This window comes from Bactrocera tryoni, chromosome 4, assembly GCF_016617805.1.
Source record: "Bactrocera tryoni isolate S06 chromosome 4, CSIRO_BtryS06_freeze2, whole genome shotgun sequence".
Taxonomy (NCBI): domain Eukaryota; kingdom Metazoa; phylum Arthropoda; class Insecta; order Diptera; family Tephritidae; genus Bactrocera; species Bactrocera tryoni.
In genome coordinates, this window is record NC_052502.1 from 77,143,240 (window position 1) to 77,158,246 (window position 15,007).

The 15,007-nt window shown below is 34.9% G+C and overlaps 1 protein-coding gene across 5 annotated transcripts in view; it reads left to right on the forward strand.

Moving 5' to 3' along the window:
- The window catches only part of LOC120774208, a 180,152-nt gene that overhangs the window by 145,798 nt on the left and 19,347 nt on the right, over positions 1-15,007 (forward strand). For 4 of the 5 annotated variants that reach the window (XM_040103657.1, XM_040103655.1, XM_040103659.1 and 1 more), the window contains one exon: positions 10,678-10,694. The exons of the other annotated variant lie outside the window; for it this stretch is intronic. The gene's annotated coding sequence lies outside the window, so the exon portion shown is untranslated. The remainder of the gene's footprint in view (positions 1-10,677; positions 10,695-15,007) is intronic. 5 annotated transcript variants of the gene reach the window in all.

Consider the following 15,007-nt stretch of genomic DNA (forward strand, 5'->3'; position numbering starts at 1 on the left):
TTTACGCTTTAACAATTCCTAAACGACTTTTTAATATGCAAACACGAATTCTACACTCGACATGTGCGTGTGTTTGTCAATAACCACAAGGCGATCAATTACGATATGCATTTAAATTTGATAACCATTGTAGACCACAAAAATTAAAAGTCTCTAATGTGGTTAGTAAATATGCTTGTATTTATGCATGTACTACTCGTTGAAATTTAACAATAATTTCTTGTTATTTTAGGGCCTAAGCTGGTTGAATTTTGATAAGAATTTTTGTTGACAGCCAAATTGGCAAATGATGTGTCATAAATAGTGAAAATTAATATTAAAAATAATATGTACATATATATTAAATAATATATACGTGATTGCATAAATTACATACATATTCCATATATGTGTATATGTAAATATATTCAATTAAGAAAAAGGGGCAAGCATTTAATAACATAAAAAACTCGCTTATCGGTGACCCTTGTAAGAACCACTCACCTGCCAAACTGCCTACTTTTCGTAAACTTGCACCAAGCAGCGCCGCAAAGACCACATAACCCCTAGCAAAGGCACCTATCACACCACCAACTAATGCCCCGCCGCACTGCAACATTTTTCAGTCGCACTTCAACAACACCCACCATTTGCATTGCAGTCTCACATTTAACTTTGACCGATCGGCGCGTGTCGCATGTCGCGTGTCAGCTGTCAGCGTTAGAGCGTGACAGTATCGGCGTGGCGACACAATTCGCAGCTATTATTGCACTTTTTGCACGATTTTCCTTGCAATACTCGATTTTTTCACTCTGCTCGCCTTTTCCTCTCGCTACAACACCTCGTTCTAAATAAATAAAAATAATGTTTGTTATGTAACCTCTGCACATTTGCTTTAAATATGCAAATAACACTCACACAGTCAACGCCGCGACATTTGCCTGCGCTCACTTGCACTTTTATTTTGTTATGAGTATTTGCATTTTTTATGCCTCGCATTTTTAATGCAATTTTTTCCATAATAATTCCAACTACACTTTTTCACTTTCATTTTCTGCCAATGGGCGTTGGAAAACCTTGAGCCAATTTGCGCACTCTTGTTTTTGCCTGGTTCTAACACGTAAACCACTGTCACAGCCTTATAACGGAAGAAGCCCTGTAGGAAAAAACTTAAAAAATTATTTTAAGGCGAAAATTTTTTTAGCTACACTGTGTACCAAAAGTCAAAAAAGTCTTGTATGAAATAGTGTGTACTAAAATTGTAATGACACTGCATTAAAACCGTTCTACCAAAACTAAGTAAACACTGAACCAAAGGTAATCAAAAGAGATAGTACTAAAAATTGCTGTATGCATTTACTTTACAAGTACTAAAAAATAGGTGCCAAAATTGTGAGTTTCAGCAGTTTTCTCTAGAAAATATTTGGAAAAGTACTAAAATTATTAACATAAAACCAAAAAAGCTAGTAGTAGTGCTAAAAAGTGTACTAAAATTGCGAAATTAGGTAGGCAAAATTTATTTTGCACAGAAGCCTTCAAGTTAACCAAATTTGTGACTGCATTGATTATCATATAGGAAAAATTGTAAATTGAGGAAATTGTTACTAAAAATTAGTACTAAAAACCGGACTGGAGTACTAATAGACATTACAAGCGCGGGCCAATGCTTACATCGATGTGTCAAAAGTTTAAAAGGTTAAAAATGGTTTACTAAAATTGTACTAAAAAGAATTAAAAAATAATTAGCGCTTGCCAGTGCTTAAAAGTTTGAAAAATGTGTACTAAAATTGTACCAAAAAGTACTAAAAAAATATTTTAGCTTATCAAAGCTTATGTCAATATAAAGACGTTGAAAATGTTAAAAAATGTGTCCTAAAAATGTACTAAAAAAATATGTTAGCTTATCAATGTTGATTTCGTTATATCAAGGGTTCAAAAGGTTGAAAAATATGAACTAAACGTACAAAAAAAATTATTTTCGCTCGTTAGTACTAAGCTTATAAGTTTCAAAAATGTGTACTAAAGCATGTACTGCACTGTAAAACAAATATTTTAGCTTGACAAAACTTATGTCAATACTTCAAAGGTTTCAAATAGTCAATAATGTGTACTAGAATCATGCTAAAAATACCAAAAAATAGTTTAGTCAAGCCAATATATCAAAGGTACTAAAAAGTACTAAAAAATATTTTAACTTGGCAATGCTTTAGCCAAAATATCAATGTTTTCAAATGGTCAATAATGTGTACTAAAACTGTGCTAAAAAGAACAAAAAAATATTTTAGTTTGCCTCTACTTAACCAATATATCAAATGCAAAATAGTCAAAAATATGTACTAAAAGTGTACTAAAAAGTTCTGAAAAATACTTTTTCTTGGCAATGCTTATGCCAATATATCAAGGGCTTAAAAGTTTCAAAAATGTGTATAAATTGTTCTAAAATATGTACTAAAAAGTAAAAAGTACTAAAATTTTTAATTGTTTTTTTTTCATTTTGCCACATTGCATAGTTGAAATTCAAAGAAACATATGAGCTCACCAATTTACATATACAAGTAACATAGCTGCTTTGGTTAGTACTAAGTAAAATTTCCTAGAGGCCAACCTGCCAGCACTTAGTGTGCCAGCCAACAGTCCCGTTTGCCAACAATGCGGTTGACTTTTGCAGCCAACTGGTGCAAATTTAAAATTTCTGTCATTTTGCACTTTTCATGCCGTTTATGCTCTACTTTATTTTATTTTCTATTTGTTTTTCTGTTCTTTTTTCTATTTAACTACATTTCTGCATATACATAAATAATGCCACTCAAATTGGCATAATACATACTTACATGCTTGACTTTGTGCAGTTTTGCTCATTCTGTTCTTTTGCAAAGCAAAACTTTTCCAACTTTTTAAAACTTTTCGAAACCGAACAACTCTTTTTTAAAGCCAGTTTCAAAATGTTGCTAGTTGCACTATTATTTTATTATTAACCCATTTTTTGTTTGACTTTTTAATTTTTATATTTCGTTTACCCTTTTTTATTATTCTCTGCAATTAAAATGAACTGACATAAATTTAAAGCGACAGTTGCTGATAGTAGTCTAGTAGATAGACAAAAAATATCGCGTTATATGAAATTATGTATGTTTTTATGGGTTTACATGTATGTACATATGTGCCATATAATATTAATGGATGCATGGTAAATCTGGGCATAAAAGCGAAACACAAGTTTCAGAGTTGCTTTTTTGAAGTCAACTTTGCAGTTTGGCAGTTTTGCGTTTAATTATTAATTTATTTTTTATTTTATAGCTTTAACTTAATTTCTATTCAAAATTTATTAATTTCCAGTTTTTTTATTTTTTATCTCTCATTTTTATTGCAAAAAAGTATTAAAAAAATTAAAAATTTATTTATTTTAAAAAATAATCTTCATGGTTGATACATTTTTGCATTCAATTTTTTTATAACTATTTTTTTTTAATTTCACTTGATTTTTATTCAAAAAAAATAATAAAAAAAATATTAAAAAATATATAAAAAAAATTAAATAAAAAAATAAATTTATAAATAAAAATAAATAAAAAAATATTTTTTTTAGAAAAAAGTTAAAAATTTAAAATTTTCCGAGCTAAGAAAAATTCATTTCATTCCGCTTCCTGCTAACTTTAACTTTGTTCGCCAAGACCGTGTGTTGCATCTAATTTCCATATATGCATTTATTGTTGTTTTACCTATTCATATACCAAGCACACTATTGCTTCAAACCCCTCTTTCCATCCCGCAACAACCCATTAAGGCGCCAAATCGACCTAATTTGCAGCATCCACAATGAATTCCACTCAGCCGAAGCCATTTAAATGCTACTCTGTGTGTGTGCATGTGCATCCATACTCAATTACACTGCAATTTAACAAATTTAGTGCCGTTGAAATTACAAATTAAAAATTAATATCTATAAAGCTCACAACAGCCCACCTGCAATCGCTACTGGTAGCTGCCGCTTGGCTTTTGCCGTGGACCTGAGCAGTCCGCTGCACTTTGTACTTGTAGTTGTAGTTGGCAATTTCGGCAAGGAAATTGGAAATTCTTTTTAATAGTCCAACATATGTACTATGCACGAGCATAGTATTTTAACGCGCCATTGCACTAAATCAACGACTTCAACTATGATTTGCTAAACTCGATTGCCGAGGCAGTGCGGCAGCCGCAGTGATAGTAGTGGGCAACAAATGGAATATGCCGTTACATATATACATATATGTTAGAGCATTTCGTAATGCGAATTTTTGCGCAAGACGCGATTTCGGGACTGGTGAATAGTTGTAACGGGATCCCTAAATTTTTCGGGATTTATCAATATATATGTATATATTTTTTTTATTATTATTGCAAAATTTTGCGCAAAACGCGATTTCGGGACTGGTGAAAACGGGATCCCGAAAATGTTCAGGATTCATCAATAGCTTTATTTTGATTATCATGTTATTATAAATTACTTTCTTCCTTCTTCCTTATCGCGCGAAAATCGCGCATTTCGGGATTCTCAAACTCTAGTTTGGACCCCATTCAACAGCTGCCTACTGCCTTTCTTATCTTTTCCCTAGCTATCTACGCTCTTACAAAGCCGCAGTCTTCCCTGCTGTCAGTCAATCTCCAATCATTGACTGCATCAGCTTCTTCCGCTTCTGCATTTTTTCTTTCTCTCGCTCGCTCAGCAGCCACTAACTACGAATATTAAATTTTATTCATTTCATCTTTTGCCGTTCAAATGCATTTTGCATGCAAGATGACATTCCCACTGAACGAGGGCACGTGCAAGTGCCAAGCAGGCAACATGGCTCATAAGGCGAGAAGCAAGCAGGCTCGGTGGCATATGCAGTCGGGCCTCTGGCAGTCGCTGTACCTACAGCATTCTTGATTGCATTCAGCTTCAAAGTCAATCGTCGTGATATGCTGCTGGAAGAACAGCAACCAGCAATTGTCTGTAGACTTCGAAGACCCCTCAGGAGAACCCTTCGAACGTCTTGCTACCCACCCCACACCAACTGCCTTGCTTGGGCAGAAGATCGCCAAGTCACTCCATTCGCTCATTACAGTTCGAAGCTTTGTGGCCACGATTGGCCCACAGCGTGTTGGACTGCTGCTCCTTTGCTGCTTGCCTCAGCTACAACTGTTTTCAGCTACTCCTCCTGGCTGCCGACTGCTTGTAAGCCAACACTGTCGTCAGCACCGTCGGCGCGTACGACGACATTGACGACGTGACAAGAAAATCAAATTCACAAATTCTGTACAAGCCAGCGAGTGACACAAGCCAATCGAAATTGCTGTTAGGCAGTCAAATATGCGAAGGAGCAGAGGATGAGTAGAGTAGCAGTGAATAAGGAAGAAGAGCGGAGAGGTGAGCAGGACAAGTGCGACGATGAAGCGGCAAACACGCCAACAGCTTGCTGTGCAATAACAATAATAACAAGCACACTTGTAGAGTGAAGGACAACAAAAAACAGGAAATCCAACAACAACAGCAAAAGTAAAGCAACAACTTCGGCAGACATCAGAAGCAGGCAGCAGCAATATTGGTGTTGTCGCCGCCAATAGAAATTTGCTTTGATCGACATTGATTGGAGTGCCAGCGTTAGGTTTTGGCTTTGGAATTGAGCACCGAGCATTGAAGGGAGTGTGCAGTGCTGCGGCGGGGTGAAGGGCTAGCGCGGAGCTGCTGTGTAGCGCCGTGAGTGGCGGCAGTGTGGCACGTAACAACAGTAATTTTGTGTGGCTGTGGCAAGCATGTGAGTGCTGTTTGGAGCTGGAAATTGCTTGGCGCCGGCAAGCATATGTGTAAATAAATGAAAATGAGTATTGCGGTGATGGTAATCGCCTAAAAGTATGCTTGCTCCACTTCAACGAATGGGAAATTTGGCGAGTTTAAACTTTTTATGCAATTTTTGGTGCAGATTGAGTTTGATTTTTCATAAAAACAATATAACCAGATTTTATGTAGTGATTTGATATCCTCTCTATTTCCTTTTAATAGTACGTAGGAAAGTTTTTAACTAAAATTTATGCTGGGGTTTTCTGAGTACTAAATTTACCACAAACTTTCTGCATCCTCTGCTTTTATAAAACAGTTATTTAACAATAATTAAATAATGGAATAATTTTCTACTTGAAAAAGTAGAACTTACATATGTACATACAGTGGCAGTCTCAGCGACTGAATTCCCGAGAATAGGGTAGTTGAGAGATAGAATATTGCTGGCGGCGGATTTTCTAAAAGCTTCTTATGCCACTCTTTTTTTAATTTTGATTGCATATATTTCGGGATTGGAGATTTTCTTATTTGGGATCCCGAAATATTTCGGGACTAATCGAGATTTTCACTTTAGTATTGTTAGCTTGATAAATATACTAAAAAGTTATAATTTCGGAAATTTTGAATATTATTATTTACTGGAAAGTAATGGCTACTGTAAATATCTGAGCGTGCAAATTCTCGGGAGAGTGTTGTGCTCAGATAAACTGATAGATAGATGACAGATAGATATTACTGTTGGCAGATTTGTTAAAAGCTACAATTCCACAATATTAAATTTTTGTCTATATATTACCCATCATTCTACCCCAAGAGTACGCATCACTGTCTGTGTACTTCTCATAACGGCATAATTGAAATTCTAAAATTTATAATAGACAAGCACTCGCAACGTGTTGCTAAGCGAAATATTTTTTATGTTAAAATTTAACGAGCACATACGCCATTCCTACCTAGCTAACCCAGCCTATCTATGCAAAGTAGAAAAGAAAATACTCAACCGACGACAACCAAACCAATCAAGCGATGTACACACGAGCGCTTGCAGAAGCACATTTCCACTCACAAACGTATTTAGGCACTCAAATGCGCCCATCGCACTGTTGCTCAATACGCGCGCTTATCCGCAGGGCCTTTTAACGGCATACGAGTCTACATAATTTTCATAAGTACTGTCGTGTACGCTCAGCGCTCGCATGAAAGTTGAATGTACTCAGGGCTTCGCAAATTCTAATTTCCTTGTTGCTACTGCAGCAAAGAATCTTAGCTGCAAAGCGTCTTTAAATATTCTGCACCAACCAAGACATAGACACACCGTTGTGTGGCTCTGCTCCTCATTTTGCCTACTTCATACTTTTTGTGGCCCATTAAGTGGTCCGCTGTTGTGTTAAGTACAGCCCCGCGCACTTACGTGCCCACTTCTAGACTTATGTGTACGTTTACGGCGCATCGTAAAGCTTCTGTCTCGCCAGGTTGGCCGTGTCGGTCGGCGTCACCGTCACCGCCGCAGTCACAGTCAAAGTTATTGAAGTCGGTGTCCGCCTGCTGTCGCCGCGAGTTTGGTTTAGTACGTGCAACATTTTCTTTAATTGACAAGTGTGATTATTTTTAATGAAGTGTCAATGCTGGCGGAACACCTATCGGCGATTGTATACAAGTGGCTGGCCGTGTCACAATAACCGGCAACGAAAGAGGCGTGTGTGTTTTCTCGCTTTACATACAAATGTTTTTTTCATTAATTAGTTAACAGTTATTCCGTAAAGTGAGCACTTAATTATAGAGAAAAGTAGTCGAAGTTGTGATAAATTAAATTAGACAACATTAAGCTAGTGATTAATATATAGACTTTGAGTCTGAATCAACATTCTTCTCTCATTAGATATTCTTAACGGTCAAAAAATAACAGAAGACGATATGGAAATGCTCACTTCGGTCCCCCATGCTTTATTTTATCGCTCTTCAAAGCCAAGTGGAAGGTCGATAGCAGCTAATTGGTGTGACAAATTCTGTCTCGTTTCTTAGATAAGATATTTATGGTTCTGGTGCTAATTCCAAGACGACGCCTACTTCCAACTTTGCACCGTAAAACTTCGTTCTAAACCAGACTAATTGTAACCTAATGTTACTTCTCGATAAACATGAGCACGCTTAGCGAAAATCACTCTTCTTGTCCAAACTATTCGATTCGACGACTTTACACTCATGAGTCCAACGGACTTCGGACGAGCTATTCTTCCTCTTATTGTACAAAATAAAAAAATTAATCTCAAATTCCCAGGGTTTTCACAGAACTTGTATCCATAACATCTCTCTTAGAACTTGAAGTTTAAAGAAGCGCGTTTTCAAAAACACTCTAGTTACAGAAGCTCGCACTCGAGTATTTTCAAAAATTTTCAATTAAATTGTCATCTTCTCCGCTGAGAGCTTACATCTGTAGTCTTGAATCTTCAACAGAAGCCTCCATACGTAGCCCTGCACTTCTCTTTTTAATTCCGCAATCATTTCCCCGTCCTTAATGGAGTGCCAGTGTCCCAGCTTTCCTTGCGTTGCAGCTCATTATTGCCGGCGACGGAAAGAAACCATAACGACCCGCCGGCTTTGAAGAAAAATTAGATACGTTCGTCGCAACAATGGCAACAACCACAAGCAAAGCAAGAGCAGGGGTAGCATTAGCAGTTACACAGCAACAGTTGGCCATGGTCACTGCATGGAGCTTATATGGGCATTGCCAAGCCGACGAACAGACGCACTGGTACGAGTGGCAACCGCAAATCCAATTAGGCCAAGTGTCAAAGGGCAAATTGGAAATTTTTCAGTTGAGACAAGTACAAGTGCAGCGAGCAAATGAGTGAGCCGAATGCGAGTGTGAGTGCGCGCATGTGAGTGTGTTGTAGGCCGCTCGGTCGGCTGCACGCTTTTGTTGCCTCTGACGCTAATTAAACTTACTGGCTTAATGTGCTGCTTAACAGTAGCCTACAAAGAAGACGAGGAAAAACATGGAACCACAACAACAACAGGGAAGTGCGGTGGATCAGTTGATTGCTGTTGGTTTTGCTTTAAGAAGCCAACGGAAGAAAAAATGCAGGAAAATGGCCTTTGTGAAAATAGGCCGCACACACTTAAGCCCGTTTGATTTGCGGTTTACTGCAGCAGCGCTTAAAAGGTGGTCAGAGCTGACTGTTGTGGCCACGAAGACGCGCTCGCATGAGAGGGTAAGGCGCGGTTGTCAGCCAACGTAAAATCCGCTGGATTTAATGCGTTGGCATCGCAAGGCGGTTAATTAAGTAATTGTGTGGTGGATTTTTGATGGGTTTTACCAAGGAAATTTTAAAACCAAAAATATTTACATTTTTTTATAGTTTTAATTTCCTAAAATCATTTTCGCGTTCAAAAAATATCAACATTTTGTCAACATGACGGCTTTTTAAAAAAAAAACTTAAATTTTACCCAAAATTGTGGTAAATTTTTGGCCTGCCAAAATGATTTGCGTACTTCGACAACTTAAAACGCCGGTCCGTTGTGTTACCTGAAACTACTAAATAATTTATCATATCATTTACAAATTGACGAAGCGCTTTCATCCCAGCACCCATTAGTTGACACGGCTAATGTCAGTTTCGGCAATGTCACTACAGCGGCTAGGTAGCCTAAAGCTAACTGAGAACTGCTTACAGCAAACTCCCCCTCCGACCTTCGCACCCAGCTTCGATCTATCCGTACTCTTCTCCCGCGACTACTCTTCATCCGTATATCCTCTTTTCGATGTGTTACCAGAGAAAAAGCCGCCACAAGTAACCAATACGACGCAGTTATCAAAGTTTTCAGGAATGCGGTTGAAGGAGTAGAGATTTTTGACGTGTTCTTATTCGAACACCTACATATACCCATCTCTGAGCCTTATCCCGCTCTTTTAGTCATGCACCTGCCGGTTATGTCCACCTGGGCTATGTCTAAAAGGGTATTAAGTGCTATTGTAGTGTAGTCCTCAGTGCACCGGCGATGCCAATTAGAGCCGCTCTGTGGACACGTTCAAGTTTATTTGCAAATGTAGCCTTTACGAACACCCTCCACCTTCTGTGCGAACTCAGTTTTTGAGATATCGATCTGAAATTTTGCACACGTCCTTTTCTCACTAAGACGCTGCTCATTTGTCGGAACCGCCAATATGGGATCATTATTGCATATAGCTGCCATATAAACTGAACGATCGGAATCAATTGCTTATATGGAAAACGTTTTCATTTGATGGGATATCTTCACGAAATTTGGCATGTATTATTTTTTAAAGCGATATTGTAATATACGAAGAATTGTTTAAAGTGGAGCACTACGACATATACGTCATATAAACTGAACGATCGAAATCAGGTTATTATATGACCTTGTTTATTTGAAGAGATATCTTCTCAAAATTTAGCATGGATTATTTTTCAAAGCGATACTACAATCACCGCATAAATTGTTCAGATCGGAGCACTATAACATATAGGTGCCATACAAACCGAACAAACAAAATAAACTTTTTGTATAGAAACTGTTTTACTAGTGAGGCTTATTCTAGCTTGGGTGCAACTGAAGTTAACGTTTTTTCATAAATTTTTGATTAAAAAATTTCTTAAATTTTCCAAAAATAAGTTAAATTAAAAATTATATTTTTATATTGATTAGAAATATGAAAAGACTTTTTCGACTACCCAATATAAACAAAAATATATGTAGATATATATATGTAAATATTTTTGTTCTTTTTTTATTTTTTTTTTTTATTTAATAATTTTTAATATGTTTTTTTATGCAAAACTCAATATTTTTGTTTTGTTAAATTCACACATTATTAGAATAATTTTTTTTCTAAGAAAATCTGCTTAAAAATTTTAACTCCATTTTTTTCTATTTTCAGCCAAATCATCAATTAAAGTAAGTAAATTTCCACGAATTAATAATTACCTTTTGTAAATGAGCATTTTTCCGAAATATTTTTGAATATGCATAATTAGCCTCTCACCTCAAATAGCTGTACTGCGGCTTGTAAATCGCGCTCGAATGCTGCAAAGCGCATATTTCACTTGCAATTATCGTTTGAACTTTTAATTTTCGCAAATTAATTTCCACTGCAATGTGCATAATTATGCATTAACTATTTACACGCACCGTTATGTGTGTAATTTCAAAAATTTGAATGCATTTCTGTCTGCGATTGCGAACTTTGGCTTTGTTGCAAGCGGCGCCGTCCATTATTCATGGCGTTTTCGTGCAACAGTCGAAAAAATTTCATTGACGTTTCACGTGAAAGTTGTTGTTGCTGTTGTTATTGTTGCAGTTGTCATGCCGAAGCGCGAAATTTGAAATTAAAAATGTATTTTAGATTTATTTTAGAATTCCAGTTTGGGCATTTCATATTCGATTAAAGCTTTTTCTGCTTTTATTGTGGAAAGTAATATTTTTTACAAAAACATGGCAAATAAATAAAGCGCACACAAAATAAAAAGTCAAATAGACGGAACAATTTTTATTTGCAACACAACTATGCAACACGAGCGGCAGGCGGATGTGCGCTGCTTTGCACGCAAACTTTTGCACATGAGTGTGCTTTTTATTTATATTTGCATACTTGTTTGCATATATGTATGTGTGTGTGTGCGAAAAACGCATTTATGCAGTGTTGCATTTATATTAGATTTTCACTTGGCCTGCGGCCGGCGCGCTGCGCTGCTGCGTCGCTGACCTGCTGCCTGCTTCCTCGTTGATTTCGCGCTGCACTATTTTTCTTCGCGTTTTTCGTTTGTTTGCTGCTTTTACAAGTATTTACAAATATTTTTATTGAAACTTTTTTTCGCTTTTCGCAAACAGCGTTGCATATTTTTCGCCGTTTCGTTAGTTTGCCGCGAGCGTTGGCGCATACATATGCCAGCAATGACTTTCGAAATGCTGGAAAAAATGCAAATTGGATCTCGGTGTGTATGCACGCGCATGTGTATGTATGTGTGTGTGACGTTGCAATGCTTTGCACTTTCCGTGGAATGACATGCTCAGCGGCAGCGATAGCGGAAGAAAAACGCTTGGCAGCCGCGATATGGGAGCGTTTTAATGGGGCGCGCAGCAATGACAGCAGCGACTAAATAAAGCAACAACAACAATTAAAATTAATGCAGTCGAAATTGAACTGTCTGTTTTTGTGCTGCCAGCGGCCGCACCGTTATCAGCGACCGCAGCCCGCGTTATCGACCACAAGCGCTTCGTGCGCTCAGGTTCAGGTTCAAAACGAGTTTAAATCACACAAATATTATTTATATTTTATTGAATTTGCATATCTCTCGCGGTTGTTATTGTTGTTGTTGCAGCTATATTATTTAATAAATTCCAGTCACACAAATACGCAAGCAAACCACTGTAAGTGCCACAAAAACAACAAATGTGTTGCATGCGTGCACCGGAAGTTGTGAATTTTAATCGCGAATTCGCGCTGCTCGCGCTCGCCGCAGCCGCCACGTATTGATACGCCATATTTGTTGTATCGCCGGTACGTTGGCTGTTTGTTTTTGCTTTTCAACAAATGACATTGACATAATAATTATGCAATTAAGTGGACAAAGCACTTGCTGCAAGTATTTGTTTATATTATATATAAGCACATACAAATACATATATGCATATGTTTATATACCTATACATACAGTTATTTATGTATGTTTGTATGCCGTAAACTAATATTTGCATTGCATGTTAATTAAATGGTAATTTGAATGCAGGAAAAGAGCATACATTTTACGTTTGAGTGACGCCCCATGAAAAATAAAAATTAATAAATGTTACAATATGGCATAATTTTGAAAAATATTAAACATTTGTAAACAAAAATTGTAAAAATGAAAAAAATACATTTTTTTGAATAAACATTCCATATAAATTATTTTTTTTAATAATTGTTCGACTAATTTTCTTTTTCAAAATTTTAACAAATGAAATAAAGTTGAAAAATGTTTTATATTTTTTTTAGTTAAAAATTTTAGAAATTAAAAAAATTAAATTAATTTATAGCTTTTTTGTAATTTAGTTATTGGTATTATTTTTTATTAAAATTAAATTAAATTATTGCTATTTTTTATTTTAATTAAATTAAGTATTTTTTTTAGATACATTTTTTTTTTGTATTTAAATAATCTAGAATTGAGATTTTTATTTTTTTTATTTTAGATCGGAAGAAATTTTAGAAATTTAAAAATTTAATTAATTTATAGCCTTTCTTTAATTTAATTATTATTATAATTTTTTATTAAAATTAAATCAAGTTATTGCTATTTTCTATTTAAATTAAATAAAGTATATTTTATTTTTTGATTAATTTTATTTTTCGAAACTTTTAACATTTGAAATAAATTTTTAAAAATATTAAAGATTTGTAAGCAAATATTGTAAAAATAGAAAAAATAAATTAGAGTGTTCAAATAAACAATCTAAATTATTTTTAATTAATTGATTAATTTTCAAAAATAATTAATTAACTTAGTGAAAAATAAAATTAATCTAAAATTAATAAAAAAATATAGTTAAATAAAATGTTTAATTAAATAAACATAATTTTCAAAGATAATTAATTAAAAATTAATTAATTTAATCAGTTAAAATAAAATTAATTTAAAATTAATAAAAAAAATAGATAAATAAAATTTTTAATTAAAGAAGCATAATTTTCAAAAATAATTAATTAAAAATTAAATAAATTAATCAGTTAAAATAAAAAAATTAATTTAAAATTAATAAAAAAAATAGATATACATATAAAATTTTTAATTAAAGAAGAATAATTTTCAAAAATAATTAATTAAAAATTAATTAATTTAATCATTTAAAATAAAAATTAATTATTTTTTAAAATTAATTCAATGAAAAAAAACTGATTCTTTTCCACCCCAGCTGCCCAACGTCTCTTAAGTTAGTAATGGCGCTCTGAATAGACATCATTCCCACTTAGCTATCCACTAGAAAGTTTATGGACATGCTGGTTAGGGCAAAGGCCCACTTGACACCTACTGTTATGCCCATAGTTTCCTACTGAAGGACTGAATTGTGGTCATTTAGTGTGAAGCTGCCTTCTGTATATGGATTACTACAGAAAAAGTCCGTTCCTGTTCTTATTTCAACCGTTGATCCGTCGGTGAATATGTCGATTTCATAGTTGGAGCTGTAGATAACAGACCCATTAATCCACTATTCTTTATTGTTGAATGAAAACGTTTTGCATTTTTTTCCGCAATGCCATTTTAGCCCGATTTCTTTAACAAAGCCGAGTATGAATTCGCCGAGTTTACCTTCAATGGCCTAGAATCGTGAACCGACTGGTCGTAAACATTGTCTCATACTTCACTTGTTTATGTATAGACCGGATGTCAAGGATAACCTTCAGGGCCCTAGTTGATTTTTCACAATTGGAATCAAACAAATATATTTCCGGCTTAATTTAGTGAAAATATTCTGAATCAAAAACAATGAATACTGCTAAGGTACCCTGTTCAAAAACCAGTGTTTCTTGCTTCATCATTTTTCATTCGTAAGAGCTCTTACAACAATTTTTAAATTAAATTTTCCAAAAGGAATAATTTTAATTCAAAATTATGTCGTCTAATTTTCCTGAGAACTTAACCAAAAAATTTATTTCTCTCTTTCTAATTTTCATGTTAAAAAATTAGCAAAATTTTAACTAAATTTATTCAAAAAAATATTTTTTTTTTAATTTTCACGAAATTTATAACAAAATATTTCTTTAAAACTTTTTTGTGAGAACAAAAATTCCAAACCTTTGTATCAATAAGCATTTTATCACCACAATTGGTGGAGAAATTCTAAAGACAACCACAATTGGGCTGAGTTCAACAAACAATCAATCAAATAACCACCAGCCAAAACCAATTTGTTTGAGCCAAACCGCAAATAAGGAAATGCTAAGGCTTACAAAACAAAAAAATGCCAAAAATAAAAATAAAACCAAACAAGTTGCGTCCAATTGACTCAGCATTGTTTACTGATCAACTGATCGCGTCAAATTCGATTCGCCGCGAAGCTTTACAGCCAGCAAAAATATCTGCGGAAAGATGATCGATAAAAGCACGATCAGTGAACAAATAAAAAAGAATCAAGCGGGCTAAAAATAAGTAAAGCGAAAGATGAAGCAATTCCCGAAACACAGCTGAATAATACTTTTCAACAAGGTGATCGTGCAGTTTACGCCACAC